The sequence below is a fragment of the Gossypium arboreum genome, chromosome 10 (assembly GCF_025698485.1).
Source record: "Gossypium arboreum isolate Shixiya-1 chromosome 10, ASM2569848v2, whole genome shotgun sequence".
Taxonomy (NCBI): Eukaryota; Viridiplantae; Streptophyta; class Magnoliopsida; order Malvales; family Malvaceae; genus Gossypium; species Gossypium arboreum.
In genome coordinates, this window is record NC_069079.1 from 28,334,363 (window position 1) to 28,345,145 (window position 10,783).

Below are 10,783 nucleotides of genomic sequence, written 5' to 3' on the forward strand. Positions count from 1 at the left end.
AGATTGTGAGATATAACAATTTATGTGAGACAAGGTCAGAATGATTTTGGGTTCCCCTGTTCCCCTGTTCTGACTTTTGAAAATCATCAAAAATTGGATAAAAATTATTAGGGGCTTAAATTCATATTTTTAAATACTTAATGAGTCTAGTTTCAATATAAACAAATGGGAACATCATCCAAATCTCGTACTAGGAGATAATTAATTTTTAGTAAAGAAAGGTTGAAGCTGTCAAACAACAAAACAGAGATAAATTTGAAGATTTTACTGTACTTATTGGCTGGAGTATAAATTATAGAAATTTTATAGTAGAAATATATTTGAGTCTAGTTTCAATAACATCAAGCGGATCTTAATTTGTATTTCTGTAGCTCAATATATAAATAATTAAGTAACTATGAATCAAGTGGACAACTTTGAATAAACATATAAGTAAATAGTGAAATTATAGATAATGTTACATATAAGCATATTATATATATTAAGGATAAGAAATGGAGAGGAGGAGGAGGAAAATAAATATATGAATATTCAGCTGGTAAGGGCTTACATTTAAAATGGACAACTTGCATGCTTTAGATTCAGAGACTAAATTGAATAAAAGTAAAAGTTTAAAGGGTAATTTTGTAAAAATGTCAAAAATGATCAAATTGCATGAAATGAATTGTTTTATTGTCTAAGTTAATAAATTGAATGAAATTATTAATTTAGATCAAGATCGAAAGGAAAATCGATGAAAATAAAAATTACCAAAATGCCCCTGAATCCTAGCATTTTTGTAATTTAGTCAGGTAAGTTCATATGGTTGAAATTTTTTGATTATTTGTTAAATTAGGAATGATATAATGTATTATTTCATATGTGATAAACCGTAAGTTATACATATTTTTATCCCACGCTTAGCACATTTATGGATGATTTCTCCATAGATTTGGTGAATTCGATGCTCCTGGTCTTTTAATTCATGTTTTATACTTAGGTGAGCATAGTAGAATAAAAAGAAACGGGCGAAAACGGAGAAAATGGACCAACATGAGAAATCAACACGGCCTGGACTTCCTCACACGGGTAGTCCACACAGCCGTATCCATTTGGCAGAATCGAAGCACGACTTACACGGGTAGACCACACTTCCATGCCTATTTAACAGCCTTGACCACGGTCTAAAGCAATCGCACACAGGCATGTACCTGTCGAGCCCAAGTATAGTTCTATTCGAAAAAGGCCACTTTTGAGGGCTTTTAGGCATTCTAAAGCCTATTTAAATACCTGAGGGGGCACTAGAAAGGGGGACACGGAGTAAGAGGCAAAGAATTACTCAAAGAAAGCCGATTGATCCATCTCAGAAGCTGGATTCTTCGTCAAGACTGAAGATCTCCCTTCAATTTCCTTCAGGATTTTTGGGTTTTCTTTATGTTTTGTTATCTTTACTCTTTTGAGATGTTTTCTTTCATAATTATGAACTAAACCCCTTAAATACCTAAAGGGAATGAAACCTAAAACGGATCTTGTTATTATTATCTGAATTGTATGATAAATATTTGACTTATTCTTAATTATGTGTTCTTAATTCTTGTTTTAATATTCCAGGATATTGATTCAAGTTAATGTGCTTATTCAGAGGAGAAAAAGTCCCTGTCTAAGAGTAAATTTGTTGTAATTAAGTGGAGTTGATTGCACGCCTAGAGATAGGGTGACAAGATTTTTTCGGATTAGGGTGAAACCTAATAAGAGAGTCCATAGATCGAGTTAATGCAACACTAGGGTGTTAATTAGAAAGATATTTCAATTAATTAACCTAGGGTTAGACGTTATTAGTCTCGAGAGAGATAATAATATAACTTAGGGATTTCTACGGATCAAGTCAAATGAATAAATCGTCTGATTCAGAGTTAAATAACAAGTGAAGTCTAGGTGGATTTTTCCTTGGGTATTGTCTTAATCAATCGAGTTTTCGCAAAAGCTTTTCCCTAATTTTCTCTCTGTGCACCCTTAGTTTAATTAATTAGTTTAGATTAACAAATCCCTTAATTTTTAGGCTAGATAATAAAAAGAAAGTAATTACTAGTACTATTGGTTCCTTTAGGTTCGATAATCCGGTCTTGCTAAAACTATACTACTGTTCGATAGGTACACTTGCCTTCACCGTTATAATAGTTAGTTTCAAGAGGGATTAATTATAAATTTTTAAAACCTGTCACGAATATCACGTATGAAGTTTTTGGCGCCGTTGCTTGGGAACTAAGATATTAGGAACATTCGATTTTTATTACTTTAGCCATATTTAATTTTAGTGCAATTTATTTTTAGTTTAATTTCACTTTTCTAACTTTTATTTTATTTTCTTCTGATAGGTTTTTCTAGTTTATGAACAGAAGAAACTCGTCAGGACCATTACTTTTCGATAGTGAGATCGATCGCACAGTTCGAAAACACCGAAGAGAAATAAGGCGAAGCTTAAGATACAGAGAGGAAGAGCAAGAGGACTATATTCACACCACAACCGAGGAGATGGCTGAAAACCAGGAAAATCCGCTACCTGTTGCGATTGCTGCTAATCAGAATCTTGCTCCGCGTACTATGTATGATTATGCTAAACCTTCTGTAACAGGAACTGAATCAAGCATAGTTAGGTCTGTTGTTTCCGCAAATAATTTTGAACTGAAACCTAACACAATTCAAATGATACAGCAATTTGTTCAGTTTGATGGTTTGCAGGACGAGGATCCTGACGCTCACTTGGCGAATTTTCTGAAGTTTTGCGATACGTTTAAAATCAATGGTATTTCTGATGATGCCATTCGTCTTCAGTTATTTCCCTCTTCATTGAGGAACAAAGCTAAACAATGGTTGAACTCGTTACCATGAGGGTCAATCACTACTTAGGAACAAATGACCGAAAAGTTTTTATTAAAATATTTTTCGCCGGCTAAAACGACTAAATTACGTAATGATATCTCTTCTTTTGTGCATATCAATTTAGAAACACTCTACGATGCATAGGAGAGATACAAGGACCGTTTGAGAAGATGCCCTCACCATGGGTTACCACTCTGGCTACAGGTTCAAACGTTTCACAATGGCTTGAATCCTTCCACTAAACAGATGATTGACGCAGTTGCTAATGGAACTATCAATAAAAAGACTCCTGAGGATGCTTATGAATTTATAGAAGAGATGTCACTGAATAATTATCAGTGGCAAGTCATGAGGACAAAGCCAACGAAAACAGCCGGTGTTTTTAACATTGATTCGGTCACCATACTCTCTAATCAGGTAGAACTTTTGAATAGAAAAATTGACGGTTTTCTTGGTTCTTTACAGGTTCACCCAGTAATGCAGTACGAAGTAAGTGGATGTGGATCAAGCAATTTAGAATACCCACCCTATGGCCACAACATAGAGAACGAGTAGTTAAATTACATGGGTAATAATCCTCAATCTCAAAATAATCCTTATAATAACACTTACAATGCAGGTTGGAGGAACCACCCAAATTTCTCATGGAGAGGCCAAGGGAATCAGAGACCACCACTTCCAGGCTTCCAACAACCACCCTACTAACAAGAGAAAAAGCTGAACCTTGAGGAGATGATAACAAAATTCATCTCGGTGTCAGAAACTCATTTTTAGAATACCGAGACAGCACCTAAGAATCAACAAGAGTTGATCCAAGGGCTCGAAACTCAGATAGGACAACTCGCCAAATTAATATCTAAATGACCACAAGATAGCCTGCCAAGTAACACTAAATCTAACCCAAGGGAATAACTCAACGCAATTACCATATAAGACAAGGAAGGGTTAGTAGAACCTGAACCAGAACCAGGGCAAGGAATCGTGGTAAGTAAAAGCAAAGTTGAGGTAGACCACAGTGAACAAACACCGGTAAGTAAAGAGTACAAACCTTGTGTGCTATACCCCAATGCTACAAGGAAAGACCGCACAAACGAATAATTCGGTAAATTCCTTAAATTATTAAAGAATTTACATATTAACCTACCGTTTATTGAAGCTCTTTCGCAGATGCCAAACGCAGTCAAATTCTTAAAGGAGCTTTCAACAAATAAGTGGAAGTTGGATGAGGTGTCGCATGTGGAGCTAAATGCGGTTTGCTCAGCTATACTATAGAATAAGCTAGCCAACAAATTAAAAGATCCAGGAAGTTTTACTATTCCTTGTTTAATTGGTAGCTTAGATGTTAATAATGCTTTGGCTAATTTAAGGGCTAGTATCAATGTCATACCTTACAAAATGTTTAAGCAACTAGGTCTTGGGAAACCCAAACAAACTAGGATGAGTATTCAATTAGCCGATAAAACAATCAGATTTCCTAGGGGTATTATTGAAGATGTACTTGCTAAAATTGACAAATTTATATTCCCAGTTGATTTCGTTGTTCTAGACATAGAGGAGAATAGTAACGTTACTTTAATTTTAGGGAGGCCCTTTTTAGCAACTGCTAGAACAATAATTGATGTTGGCACAGGTGAACTCATACTTCATGTGGGAGACGAAACAATCACCCTTCAAGCTCGTAATTCGAGTAACACATTAAAAATCGAGGGTGATTGTATAAATCGTACTACTAATACTAATCATATGGTAAAACCCTCTATGCAAAAAATAGGTTCGAAGAGCGCACATGAGCCTTGTTCGAGTGACGACAAGGGACCTATCTATGAAGAACGAAGGCTAAGAGTTGAGGAACTAGAAGGATAGCGGACACATAAAATAAGGACACACAACAAACCAAAACCACGCCATGACGAGCTCAATATCTTACCAAATCAACTCAAAGTTGGAGCCAATGTACTACTGGATGCAGCAGACCCTCGGATTGCCACCTCTAAACCTAATGGAGAAATCCCTTTTACGGTACTTAGCATTTTCCCATACAGCACAGTTGAGGTAATTTATCCCAAATTCGGTACATTCAAGTAAATAATACTCATCTAAAACCTTATCTAAAGAAACTAATAGCAGGAATGAGGAATGTAAACTCCTTGAACCACCATAACCATGCAAAGAGAAGTAAGTCGAGCTTAGACTCTAAATAAGAGCTTTTCAGGAGGCAACCCGAGCACTAACAGTATTAATTTTTTTAAAATTTTAGTTTTTAACATCTAATCACTAACTGAGTCCTTGAAACACCAGTTTTCTAATCCACACGGCTAGGCACACGGGCGTGCCTTAGGCCGTGTTCACACCACGAGCGAAGACATGGCCGTGTCTCACGGTCGTGTGAAAATAGGGCAAAATGTTTCCCAACACGAGAGGCGATAAGTTGCCACGGCCGTGCGACGTGGCCGTGGGCGAGCCTGTCAAAACAACATGAGCGTAAGACACGCCCGTGTCTCAAAATCGTGGTTGAAACTGAGAATTTAGCACAGGCGTGTCCCACCACCTGTGCTCAAGATAGATAAAACAACATGGGCGTGCACCTATATACACGGGCGTGGGAGAAGCGAACAAAGTAGAACACGGGCGTGGGACAAATTTCAGACGCGCCCAAATTTGAAAATCACGATAAACACGGGCTGAAATAAGGGCACACGGGTGTGCCCCACGACCTTGTGCCCCAAAATCTATATAAACCCCTCACTATTCATCATCTCCTTCCCCAAAATCCCTAACCCTAGCTGATACGTGATATTCGTGACAAGTTTTAAATATTTATAATGAATCGTTCTTGAAACTAACTATTATCATGATGAAGGCAAGTGTATCTATTGAACAGTAGTATAGCTTTAGCAAGACCAGATTGTCGAACCCAAAGGAACTAAAAGTACTAGTAATGACTGTCTTTTTATTATCTAGCCTAGGAGTTATGGGGTTTGTTTTAACTAACTAATTAACTAAACTAAGAATTCACAGAAAATAAAATTGGGGAATTACTTTTGGAAAAACGATTGAATTAAGACAATACCTCAAGAAAAATCCACCTAGACTTCACTTGTTATTTGACTTTGAATCAGACAATTTATTCATTTGACTTGATCCATAGAAATCCCTAATTTATATTATGTAACGTCCCGTACCTGAGACCATTGCCGGAGTCGAATACGAGGTGTTAACGGACTTAATTCATTTACTTACACAGTTCATTTTAAAATTTCCGACAAGTCGGCTAATCGGATCATCATTACTTTAAAATCATCTCTCGAGTTCCAAAACTCGAAAACCGATTCCGTAAATTTTTCCTGAAACTAGACTCATATGTCCATCTACAAATTTTTTTCTAGAATTTTTGGTCGGGTCAATTAGTACAGTTTATTAGTTAAAGTCTCCCCTGTTTTAGGGTTCAACTACTCTGACCTTCATGCATTACGACTTAGATATCTCCCTGTACAGAGCTTCAATACTTATGCCGTTTGTTTCTGATGAAACTAGACTCAAAAAGTAATCTGTACATAAGGCATGACTTCTAATTATCTCTGGTTAATTTATGGTGAATTTCTAAAATCGGAACAGGGGATCCAGAAAATGCTCTAGCCCTATTTCACGAAAACTTAAACATCTCATAAAATACGGCTTATATGGTCGTTTCGTTTCTTTCATATGAAAATAGACTCATCAAGATTCGATTACATAATTTATTCACTATTTAATTCCATTCCTACTATTTTTATTGATTTTTCAAATTCACATTATCTTCATTGTCAAGATATATTTAAGGTAAATTTTACCTATTTCATAATTTTCAAGAATCAATTAGTAAATTGACATACATTATTTTCAAGTATAATCACGATTAGCCATGACGTACGTAGCCCCAATAGGACCGTGATCAGCCATTCCAATGGCTAGTCTTTACCAAACATTACCACACCACTTAATAACCATATCATAAGACCGTAATGATATACTTCAAAATATACGAGTCATTTTCGCATAGCTATACGAATATACATTACCAAAAGATACTTAATTAACAACAAGGGTCAGCCCTATACATGCCATTATCAAAATTCAACTAAAGGAGTACCAAAAGGGCTTAGATAGTGTGGACGACTTCGACTTCGACACTCCCGAGTCCGATAGCTGACGAACAAAATCTATAAAACAGAGAATTAAAGCAACAGAATAAGCATTTGGATGCTTAGTAAGTTTTAAGTAATGAAATTATTCACAACTAAAGTATAGCGTTTGTATGACTAAATGAATGATTGCGTATACGCATATTCCCGTAATCATGTTTACTTCACGCTTGACCATTATATTCATACACTCGAGATCAAACCTAACTAAAGGCCTAAGCTTGTTAATCAATTGAACAAATACTATTTAAAAAGGAATCAACTTTTCTGATGCATATACGAAACATACCTTATCGTTTGGATTTTATGAGCGTATTAATTGAAATTATTACAGCAAGATCACTCATTTCCAAACCCAAGTACCTTCGGGATTTAGCCGGATATAGCAACTCGCACAAATGCCTTCGGGTCTTACCCCGGATATAGTCACTAGCACAAATGCCTTCGGGACTTAGCCCGGATATAGTCACTAGCACAAATGCCTTCGGGACTTAGCCCGGATATAGTCACTAGCACAAATGCCTTCGGGACTTAGCCCGGATATCATCCGAATAATCATGCACATATATCAATAAATCATAACACATCTATTTTTCATTTTCGTTACTAGAACTCAAACACAAGACACTTATCAACCATTACCATTTTCTGCTCAATAGCCACATACAAAGAGCATGATTTTGATTTGCTTCATAACATGGTCTCTTTACACATTCGGCTACTAGTCATAGTATAAACTAATTTCCTCGCTATATAATTTAAGTAGAATCATTACATCATCGTTTATTTGTTATGATCATATGTCATGGCTTAATCAAATCATAAACTAAGTTCCATTACTCAAAGACTTACCTCGGATGTTGTCGAACGACTTCAGCGGCTACTCGATTACTTTTTCCTTTCCTTTATCAGATTTAGTTCCCCTTTGCTCTTGAGCTTAATTTAACAAATAAATTGATTTAATCATTTTGAACATCAAAGAGAAATTCAAGGTACTTAACCCTTATATATATATATTAGACATTCGAGTCATCACACGGGTACAAAACATAGCCGCAAAAGTCTTTAGCATAATTACCTATAATAACATCCAAATCATTAATTTTGTTAACACATGCATAACACATAAAGTTAACTAAAGCTATATTCCCTTATAAGGTAGTATCCTTAATGAGCTCAAACCATGACTATACCTAACCGAATTCAAGTAAAGAATTTAGTACAATCACACATATTCACTAATGTTTAATTCTAGCATGCTTTCATATCTTATATACCTCATTCGGCCCTAACCGCTCAACTTAACTTATATATACAAATTCCATCTCGAAATTAAAAGTAGCAAAAATTCAATTAGGTTACAATAATGCCCATCAATGACCGAATTACTCAATCACATCTATAACCGATTTTCTATCTTGTTCATATTAATAGCTAATATCAACATTAATGCCGAATGCTTAAGCACAACTAAACTAAAATTTACCCAACATCATTTTAATTTGCCATTTCCTACTCTTCAAATTATCAATTACAAGGTGATTTACATCTATATATTAAACCAAACTTGCTAGCACACAAAATTCCTTAACCGAATGTTATAAACCCAAGCCACACATATTGTTCATTAAGACCCTTCAATGGCCACATTCGGCACCTCCCTATGAACAAACCAATTTCAACCTTCAAGAAAAAGAAAAGAAATATATGTACTAAGAGCTTCAACTACTTGGCCGAATATCAAACCTCCAAACAACCAAAACTTAATCCATGGAATAAATAGAACTTGAACTAATCACCTTATTTATGTATAAATTTTAAGAATTTCAAAGTACTTACCTCTTCCTAAACATCAACCCAAATTAACATGAAACAAGAGAATTCTTTTCTTCTTCCTCCTCAAGTCACGGCAATGGAGGAGCAAGGATGAAACAACTTTGGTTTCTCCTCCCAATACCTCATGTTTTATTATTCTTAATTCATTATTTTATTTTGTAAACTAAAAATGTTAATAGAAAATACATATTATCAATAATAGCCCATACCATGGCCGGCCACTACTTATCATAAATGGAAATTTGACATGCAAACCCATCATTTTTACAACATGCATTAATAGATCTTTATAGATTAACCTATCACATTTCAAAAGTGTCACACATAAGTCCTATTAACTAAATTCACATGCAATTGACTAAATCGAAGCTTAAAACTTTCACACATTCATATTCACATATTTTAGACAATAAATATCATATTCAAATACTTCGGTGACTCGGTTTAGCAGTCCCGAAACCACTTTCCGACTAGGGTCAATTTAGGGCTGTCACATATTATTATCCCTCTCGAGACTAACAACGTCTAACCTTAGGTTGAATAATTGAAATCTCTTTCTAATTAACTCCCTAGGGTTGCATTAACTCGATCTATGGATTCCCTTATTAGGTTCTACCCTAATCCGGCAAAATCTCGTCACCCTATCTCTAGGCGCGCAATCAACTCCGCTTAATTATGACAAATGTACTCTTAGACAAGGTCTATTCCTCCTCTGAATAAGAGCTTAACTTGAATCAAAATCTTGGAATATCAAAACAAGAATTAAGAACACATAATTAAGAACAAGTCAAATATTTATCATACAATTCAGATAATAATAACAAGATCTGTCTTAGGTTTCATTCCCCTTAGGTATTTAGAGGTTTTAGTTCATAACTAAAAAGGTACACATCTCAGAAGAATAATAAATACAAAACATAAAGAAAAACCCAAAACTCCTGGAGGGAAATTGAGGGGAGATCTTCAGTCTTGATGATGAATCCGGCTTCTGAGATGGATCAATCGGCTTTCCTTGAGCAGTTCCCTACTTCCTTCTTTGTGTGTCCCCTCCTCTAGGGTGTATTTATAGGCTTTAGAATGCCTAAGAACCCTAAAAATTAGCCTTTTCCGAATTGGACTAAACTTGGGCTCGGCAAGGACACGCTCGTGTGACACGCCCGTGTGCGATTACTTCAGGCCGTTGTCAAGCCTATTAAATAAGCATGGCCATGTGGTCCACTCGTGTGAGTCGTGCTTCGATTCTTCCAAATTGACACGGTCGTGTGGTCTGCCCGTGTGAGGAGGTCCAGGCTGTGTTGATTTCGTACATTGGCCCATTTTCTCCGTTTTTGGCTCGTTTATCGTTCTTTTCACTCTCCTATGTTCACCTAAGTATAAAACATGAAATTAAGGCATTAGGAGCATCGAATTCACCAATTTTAAGGAAAAATAATCCATAACATGTGCTAAGCATGGGATAAAAATATGTACAAATTACGGTTTATCACTAGGCACCGCAACTCTTGCCCATGCCCTCCTTACCACAGCCGTGCGCCGACCCAAGCTCTTCCATCTTGCGTTTGTCTACTCTTTTCTCTCCATTCTCTTCAAATATTTTACTTATTTAATGATTTTTTATTATTTTATTTGACAATTTTGGGTAAATATTTATGGTTACAATGATAGTAATACTTATGCTCTTTGTTAGAAAATTTCCATTTTAGTCAATGCATTATGCTACATTCATCCATTTTTCTTGTTTACATGGATTTCATGCTTACCCACACCATATTTCATATTATCAAACCCACATGCATTTATTCACTAGATACTCCATTTAGCACTATTCCAATGTTCCTATTGTTAATAATGATTTCCATTAGGATTTAGTTACTTTTTATATTACCTGTTACCTGTGACGCCTATGA

General features: G+C 35.7%; 1 non-coding gene across 1 annotated transcript; it reads right to left on the reverse strand.

The window, feature by feature from the left end:
- Window positions 1-2,940: 2,940 nt before the first annotated feature.
- LOC128283372 (small nucleolar RNA R71) lies at window positions 2,941-3,047 on the reverse strand. The gene has a single exon (XR_008273714.1). It is a non-coding gene; the product is annotated as a small nucleolar RNA R71 (small nucleolar RNA).
- Window positions 3,048-10,783: the final 7,736 nt, after the last annotated feature.